Here is an 8,714-nt window from a genome sequence, read left to right as displayed (position 1 = left end):
TGAATAGATGAATTTTCAGATGCTGATATTGGAAACAGTTACTTTGCTATATGTTTTTCCTATTCAGATTTCCTTAATTACCAGTGCATTACATGTACTGAGTAAATTGCTTTAAAAACGCATATAAAAATTCAAACGTCTCCACCTGACCAGGTCCATCTTTGGTCCTCCTGAAATCATCCTCTTCCAGTGTCTCCGAGGCTCCTGGAAACGATACATTTGTTTCCACATTGAGTCATGTTTCTAGAAAACTGGACTCTGACCTGGGCTGTAAGGGGCTCACCCACTTCCTAGGTCTGGGTTATGCCTTCAGACTGGGGACGGGAGAGTTCTCTCCCCATAATCCTCACACACATCTCCAGGACAGAGACAGCACAAATGACACATTGTTCCTTGATTGGTGGACATTTGGGTCGCCTCCGGCCTTTCAGGGCTCTGCACACAGTGATGAGCCATGCCAGTTGAAATGGCTCCTCTCTGCTCCTGGGTGGCCGAGGGCCTAGCTGGGGCTGCATGCGTGGCTGAGGCTGGCTGAACCAGCTCGGCTTGGGCCATATGTCAGGGACTCTGTTCTGACTTTCTGGGGGACCCTCAGTTCTCCAACAGACGGTCTCTCCACATGGCCAGCTTGGAGGGCCTAACAACATGGCTGTCTCAGCTTTCCAAGAGCAAGTGGACCAAGAGGACAATCTCTAATCAAGCCTCTGTCACTCAGCAGAGCAAGTCACGTGGCCAAGCCCAGTGCTGTGTGTGTATGGGGGGGCATAATGGTATCAATATCAGGAGGCGCCATTCACTGGGCCACCAAAAGATCAAAAGAAAAAAAAAAAGTCTTCCTTGGTCAGGGGATGCTTGTGGTTGTAATTTTTATAAATGCTGCCAGATCACTTTCCCAAAAGGTTGTGGCAATTAACATTATCACCAGTAAAGAATGAAAAAGCTCATTTTCTAAATCAATGCTCATCATAAATGTTAATTTTATAAACTTGACAATATTATAGCTTAAAATTATCTTTTAAATTCTCATTTCCCTCACCATTAGTAAGATAGAAAAATCTTTTCATATCCATGTTTGGTCAATCATAATTCCTCTCCTGTATGTTGTTTTCTGTTTTTCTCTGTTTATCAGGGTTGTTTGCACTATAGTTCAGTGGGATCTTTCTGCACATTGAAATCTGCCTTAGGTTCTCTTCCATTAGGCACCTCCTGTTCAGAATTCTGCATAATCCCAGCCCTGGATGCTTCCTGCTCTTCTCTTGGCCTGAGCTTTGAGAAGCACTTGCACTGGCCCTTCTGTGTGTGTCGGGTTGGTAACTCCTGACCTCTGTGTCCCTTGGTGTCCATGTGGCCGTTCCCAGTGAGGGAGGCAGGCTGTCTCCAACCCTGCTACACCAGGGCCTCCTGCCTGTCCCTGGTGGTCCCGTGCAAGGCCCCCTCTTGCAGCACATCTCAGGAGGGATGCAGGCCGCAGGAGCAGGCCTGGTCCTGGAGAACCCACCGTGCTGTTCACCGCACTCTCAAGCACTTGACGTGGTCTGGCTGTCTACCTCGTGCAATGAATCCATATCCCCCGGACACCTCTTGTCCTCCACTCTCCCTTAGGACACGGTTGAATGTGGTGTTTTAAGGAAGATAAGAATCAGAACTAGAAGGCCATGTGTCACAGACCCTTCTCATCCCTGCAGAAAGGTCCAGGGGACAGCGCCACCCTGTGCTGTGTCTGCTAGAGGTTCCTCAGTGGGACCCGAGGGTCTGTGATGGCCTCCCTTCTTCTACCCGTGCCCTCTTCAGCGGAGTCTCCACACAGAGGCTGAGGGGTGCTGTGAAGACCTACTGTGTCTCTGCTTGGGCCCCCAGAGGAGGCCCCTCACGTCACTCAGGCGGTGCCACAGTCTCTGCAGTGGCTGATGGGACTTACAGTCACAGCCCAGTGTGTGGCGAGATTAAATCATTCACCAAGTCAGTCCTGAAGCAAGACAGGGAACTTTTATTCATCGGTGGTCCAAAGGGCAGTCAGCAGGTCACTTCTGCACATTTTGACCCCCATCAGGAGTTAGAGCACATCTTTTATAGCCCAAAACCACAAGCAAAGCAGGAAGCATGTCAAAATAACCAACGGTGCATTGCACAAGAACCCATTGCACAAGAATAAAAGGAACATTTCCAGCTGCTATGCACTGGAAGAGGGCGTGCTAAGCAGGAGGTGGTTACAGAGGCAGGGTTTTCACAGGGGAAAAGTTTCTTATGTGATCTGGGGTCTCAGGGTAACATGGACTTTGTCTGGTCAAGGCACATGTGGTTTGGCCCACACGCTGGGTTCCTCAAAGCCTGTGCCCAGCTCTCCTTGTTCCATGAGCCTGCCGTCTTCTCACCCACCTTGGAATTAACTTAGCGTCTCCCATTCTGCAGCCCCTGGGGATGCTTTCTCTGTGGAGGAAGCTGCGGCTTGACCTCATTTTATTTCACTTCTCGCTCTTCCCCTCACTCCTAGTCCTGGGTGCTCAGCACAGAGCCTAGCGCACGTAGAGCTCAGTAAGTCCTTACAAGGGAGGTGAAGTCAGCGTGTGGCCTCACCTTCCAGAACCCAGAGGCCCTCAGCCAGCCAAGGAGCACATCCATCTCCTGCTTCCTGAGTCAGCACACTTCTGCAGGAGTCTGTGGCCTTGAATCAAAGCAAAATTCTTTCCTCTCTCTCTCTCTTTCTTTCTTTTCTTCTCTCTCTCCCTCTCTCTTTCTCTCTTTCTCTCTTTCTCTCTTCCTTTCTCATTCTTATTTAATCTACGCTTTTCCTCTTGGTACAAGCCCCTTCTACTTCCCTAAATGCGTAGGGAACAGATCTCCTACCAACAAATGAGGAAGCCGTGACTGGCTGTCACAGAGATTTCAGACAACAGGGATTGGCCCAAGTGATCACCCTGTGCTGTTTTGGGGAGGAGACTAAAGTTTGTGTGTGACTACCAGAGACTTTTACAAGGAATAGTCCAAGTTACGCTTCTCTTGCATTCGAGGTTCATGCAAGCAAAGTGTCCCTGGCATGGTCTGCCTGGATCTGCTCAGGGGTTTCTTGCACGGGCCTCCATTTTCCCTGACATGAACACCCTGCTGCGCACTCCAGTCCCTGCAGCAAAGAATGTCATGGTAAGAAGCTGCTTGCTACACCCTAGATACCTAGGTACGTGGGCTTCCCTAACTGAGGGAACATTGGCTCAGCACAGGACTGAGCAGCAAGCGGCATCGGCCCATTCCAGGTAATGGCAGGGAGATCCCAGTCAGAGTGACCTGGCCCTGGTCTGTACAGTTCCCAACGAGGTGCAGAGCCCAGAGTCAGAGATGAAGCCTCGGGCGGGGGCATGTGGCACTCTTGCCATGGACCCAGAGTTGTGTGGACCACCTGGTGGGATAAACCCTGGGAAGATGTCCCATCATCCCTCGCTTCTCAGACTCCTGACTTCCAGTCCCACCCCCTTCCTCTGCACCACGGGGACACGCACAGGCAAGCCTGGGGCGTCTAACTAAGGGCTACAGCCTTTTTGTTCTCCACACTATTGTCACTGGTATTGAGTCGACAGGAGGGACCCGAGGATAAAATGAACAGCATCCAGGTTTACAGTGTGCCCTATTGCAAATATCCTGTTGCAACAACAACCCAGTGTTTTTCATCTGGAGAGTGAGAGCTCATGTTCTTCTGGAGGACCATGGTTGGCATAAACCTTTGAAGTTCCCTATGAATTCTAGAATCATCTTGTTAGACAAAGTAATTTGGTTAGGAATAGCATAATAAATCAATTTGGAGAGAGTTGATAACTGTACATACTGACTCTATGAATTTATGAGCTTAATGCATATCTCCTTTTTTGTCTCCTTTAATACATTTGATTAGAGTTCTGTGAGTGCCTCTTTGAAGCAAATATGCATGACTTTATTGTATATATTCTTAGGCAAAGTATATTTATGCTGGTGTAAATTATTAAATTTGACTTCCATATGTTGTTAGTAGTAAATAAAATTATAACTTATCTTTATATTAGTTTTTTACCTAGCAGTCAAGTTAAATTCTTATTGATGCTAATAATTTACCTAGAGTTTTTCAATATTTGTAGTAATCTATTGGTGTATAAGAAATTATCCCCACACCCAGTAGCTTAAAGCAATAATAAATATTTATCACCCATGTTTTCTGCAAATGGGGAATTCAAACAGGAATGGTTGCCTCTTTGTTTAATATCTTCAGCTGGGAAGCTGGGCACTGAAATCATCTGAAGTTTTTCTCACTTACCAGCAGTAGTTGATGCTGACTATCAGCTAAGAACTTAGCTGCAGATCTCCATTAGAATATCCCCATGTGACCTCTTCATGTGGTCTGGGCTTCCTCCCAACATGGTGGCCATGTTCCAAAAGTCGGTTATAAAGAGAAATAGAAAGAGGGTCAGAGCATGACTTCTTCTGGATTCTATTGGTGTGGGCTGTCATAAGTCCCCTCCTATATTCAAGGAGAAGAAGCACAGGCACCTCCTCTTAGTGAGAGGAGTCTCTGAAATACTTTGCATAGAATCTGAGATACTAAGGGGTCATGCTGAAATATACTATTTGCCACAATAATGTGCATGCAGAAATTATCTGAAAATAATGACAATTTTGTTTCTTCTTTTACAATCCTTATTTATTTTATTTATTCTTTTCCTGGCCATACTACAATACCAGGTAACTTTAATAACATGCCAAACAGAAAGGGTAAGAGATAAAACTATTTTTCCATCAGAAAGGAAAATCCTATTAAGCATTTCACCATTAATATCATTATGCAAGTTTTTACAGAGGTTCATGTGATGGTGTGATACCCATGTCCCTAATGAAGAAGGATTTGCCACCACACTGTGAGAACCTGATTAGCAGACATCCACCAGTTATCATCCCTTCAGGGTCTACCTAGTTGCAGAGAACTGTCCCAGCTGAAGTCCTGAAGTTACACCCTGTCCTAGATAGCCTATCTCTGGAGAACATGCAAGGTGGGAAAGGGAAGGAAGACTTGCCATCTGGGCTCAGCTGAGAGTTCTCTAACAGAAGCTTCTAGTTCCAGAATGTCTCATAGACACTGAATCTTCTGAGGTTTGATGGGCCTGTGTCACAGCTCATTGCTTCCTTGGACAATCCAGCTTCCCAGTTAAGTGTTGGTAACCTGCAGCAACCTCAGCACCTGCTTTCAGAAAACCCATTTACAACTGTTGGCACAGGAGTGGAAGGATGAGGTAGACAGTAAGAAAGGGTTTTGGAAATATGTGACTTATAACTAGACAGGAGGAGGACCCCATCCTTGATGGGAGGTGGAAGGGTGAGAGCTTTCACACTAAATGGAAACCCAAATATTACACTTACTGGAGGTGAACTGGAAAGAGTATTTCAGTGGAAAACACTATATATATATATATATATATATATATATATATATACACTCACACACACACACATATATATATGGCATAACTAGCATTTGAGACATCTGGAGGAAATAGCAACTCTAAGGATACTAGTTTTTAAGGACTACCATAACAGAAAACCACAGACAGGGTGACTTCAACAACAGAAACTTGTTGCCTTATAGTCCTGGTGACTGGAAGTTTAAGATCAAGGTACCAGCAGAGTTGGGTTTCTTCTATGACCTCTTTCCTCAGTTAGCATATGGTTGCCTTTTCACTGTGTCCCCACAGAGGTTTTCATCTTTGAGCATGTAGACAGTGAGTGAGCAGTGTGGTCCTTTTCTCTTTGTATAAGGACACTAAGATGAAGTGCTATTGGATTAGTAGCTCACCCCAATGATCTTATTTAATCTTTGTTATCACCTTATAGTAACTAGCTCCAATTATAGCCACATGGACCATCAGAATTTCAACAAGTAAATTCAGGAGCAATTCAGTCCATAAGAGATGGATGTTGCTAAGCACCATTGATGGACTACAAAATGAAAATGAACAGTTTAAGTGAGTAGTAGGCAATTAATTGGAAGTCAGGTGTGAAATCTGGGACCTCTTTGCTTGTATGCAAAGAAGTATAATAGGGGAATCCAGAGGACCAAGCAGATAGAATTGGTTAGCAAGCTCACCAGCTACCACCATTGATACTTTGTACCAGGCAGATCCACTTCAGTCTTACACACTCCAGCAACACCTTTATCATGGTCTTTCCAGTCCCTATTTCTTATGGCAAACTCAGAAAAGAGAGAGCAGTGGGATATACTAAAGAACCCTCTGCTATAGTTCAGTTCAGAATGCAACTGGTTCCCATTGTATGCCTCCTTGAAACCCATTCATCAGGGCATGATGGCTTACCAGCAGGATTTGAGGACATAACTCAATCCTTCTCTCCTGGGAATTTGGAACTGCACATTCATTCATAATCATAAGTTGATCATTCAATTTTTAATTTTTTTTATTTTTAGAGATTGCATTTTGATTCATTGCACACAAATGGTGTACAGATCTTTGTTTCTATGGTTGTGCATGATATAGAGTCATACCATTCATATAATCATACATGTATATAGGGTAATGATCATCCAATTTTCTTGTAATTCCTGCACCTCTATTACATACCTGCAGTCTGACCTCTTTAGTCCAGTAGGTCAATTATCCCTGCCAGGGGTGACTCCTCTCTTGCAATAAATCAAATGGTTCTGTAATGCTCAACTCTGTCATACTTCTTGTGTTGGTCAGCTTTCATCACTGTGAAAAAATTCCTGAAGGAATCAACTCATAAACAAAAAAGAGTTATTTTGGATCATGGTTTCATAGATTTCAGTTCATACTCACTTGGCTACATTGCTTTTGGGGCGTGTGGCAAGGCAACATGTCATGGTATATGTGTGGAGTGGAAGCAAACTATTCACATAATGGTTGCCAGGAGGCAAAGAGATATTGGGCCAGGATCCCAAAATCCTCTTCAAGGACACCCCCCAATGACCTAACCTCTTCCCACTGGGACTCACCTCCTAAAGGTTCCATGAATTTCCAATGGCATCAGTGAATGAGGACCAAGTCTTTAACACATGACTTCTGAGAAATATTTAAGATTCCAACCATAACCCTAACCCTTTAGAATTTTTCTCTTGACTATTTATATTTGTGATATTTATTTAGATGTGTAAGTATGAGATCAAATAGTAAGTATGTATACACTTTTAGACAAGTATTGTCCAACTTCCTTCTACAGTTTTTTTAAAATTTTTGATTTATGATGTATATATTTATAATGTATAATAGTGTAAAGGATGCTTGTTCCCACAATGTCACCAGCAGAGAAAATGTTGTCTTATTAAACATATTGTCTTATGTCTTTTTAAAAAATTTCCAGATTGTGAGGTCTGAGTCACACAGGGGACAGCTCCATCACTTCTTATAATGTCCACAGAATATAAGCCCCTTGGTGTGGTGATATTTCCTATCAGGAGTAGAAGGGAGTCCTCAACATAATTTGACTTCCAAGCAGTAGAGCTAGTGTTCTCTTCTATCTTTGATCTCTTCCAATGGATTATATTTCCTCCCTCCTAAGAGCTTTGGGAAACTCAGGAATTTCATTCAGTGATGGAAAGTACCAAAAAAGAGTTCTGTTCATGTAGATGAGGAAATTTCACATGAGCAAACTCCCTTTGCTAAGTGAGTGAGGGAGCTTCAGGAAACAGTGTTAGGCAACAGATGCCACACAAAGGTGACTTTACTGCCCTCAGAGAACCCGGCAATTAATACATTCATATTAAGTCAGGCTAAGGAGAGAATGAGAACCAATGGGATAGAAGTAGACATTGATACATAGAAAAAAATTTATTATGAGAAATTGGCTCATGGGGTATTGGAGGCTGAGAAATTTCACCTGCTATCTGCAAACTGGAGACCTAGGGAAGCTGCCAGTGAAATTCAGTCCATGTCCAAAGGCCTGAGAGTTGTTGAAGCCAAAGGTTCAAGTCTCTTTCCAAGTCTGAAGGCCTGAGAACAAGTATCCCTGACATCCAAGAACAGAAGAAGCTGAATATCCCAGAGAGAGTGAATTTGTCCTTTGTTATGATTTAGATATGAGGTTTCCAAAAAACCTCATGTGTGAGACATTGCAAGAATTTTCAGGGATGAGATGATTACATTATAAGCAGTGTAATCTAATCAGTGGATTAACCCACTAATAAGGATTAACAAGTGATAACTATGTGCAGATAACGTATAGGTGGAGGAATTAGGTCAGTGGGGGTGTGCCTTTGGGTCTTAGGTTTGGTCTCTGATGAGTGGAGCTCACTTCCTGGTTGCCATGTCCTAAACTGCTTCCCTCTGTCATGTGGTTCTGGAGTCAGCAGACCATGGACTGAACCTCAAACTGAACCAAAATAAAATTTTCCTCCTCTACATTGTTCTTCTCAGTTTTTTCTTCATAGAGATGAAGACACTGACTTAAACAATTTTCCTTCCTCCTTTTTTTCAAGCACCAGCTGGTTAAACGATGCCATCTACATTGGTGAATCTTTCATATGCAGTCCACTAACTCAAATGCTAATCTCTTTTGGAAACACCCTCACAGACACATCCAGAAGTAACATTTTACCAGGTATATGGGCATCCCAGTTAAGTTGACATCACAATACTGAATTAGAAAATCCAAGAGCTCTGGGGGATTTTAGTAACTATTGACCTCTTCCATGACAAAATTAATCATGGACTATGTCAAAGAGAAACAAATCC

Source organism: Sciurus carolinensis, unplaced genomic scaffold (genome assembly GCF_902686445.1).
Source record: "Sciurus carolinensis unplaced genomic scaffold, mSciCar1.2, whole genome shotgun sequence".
NCBI classification, from domain to species: Eukaryota; Metazoa; Chordata; class Mammalia; order Rodentia; family Sciuridae; genus Sciurus; species Sciurus carolinensis.
The sequence above is the reverse complement of the archived record's forward strand: the minus strand, read 5'-3'. Positions refer to the sequence as shown.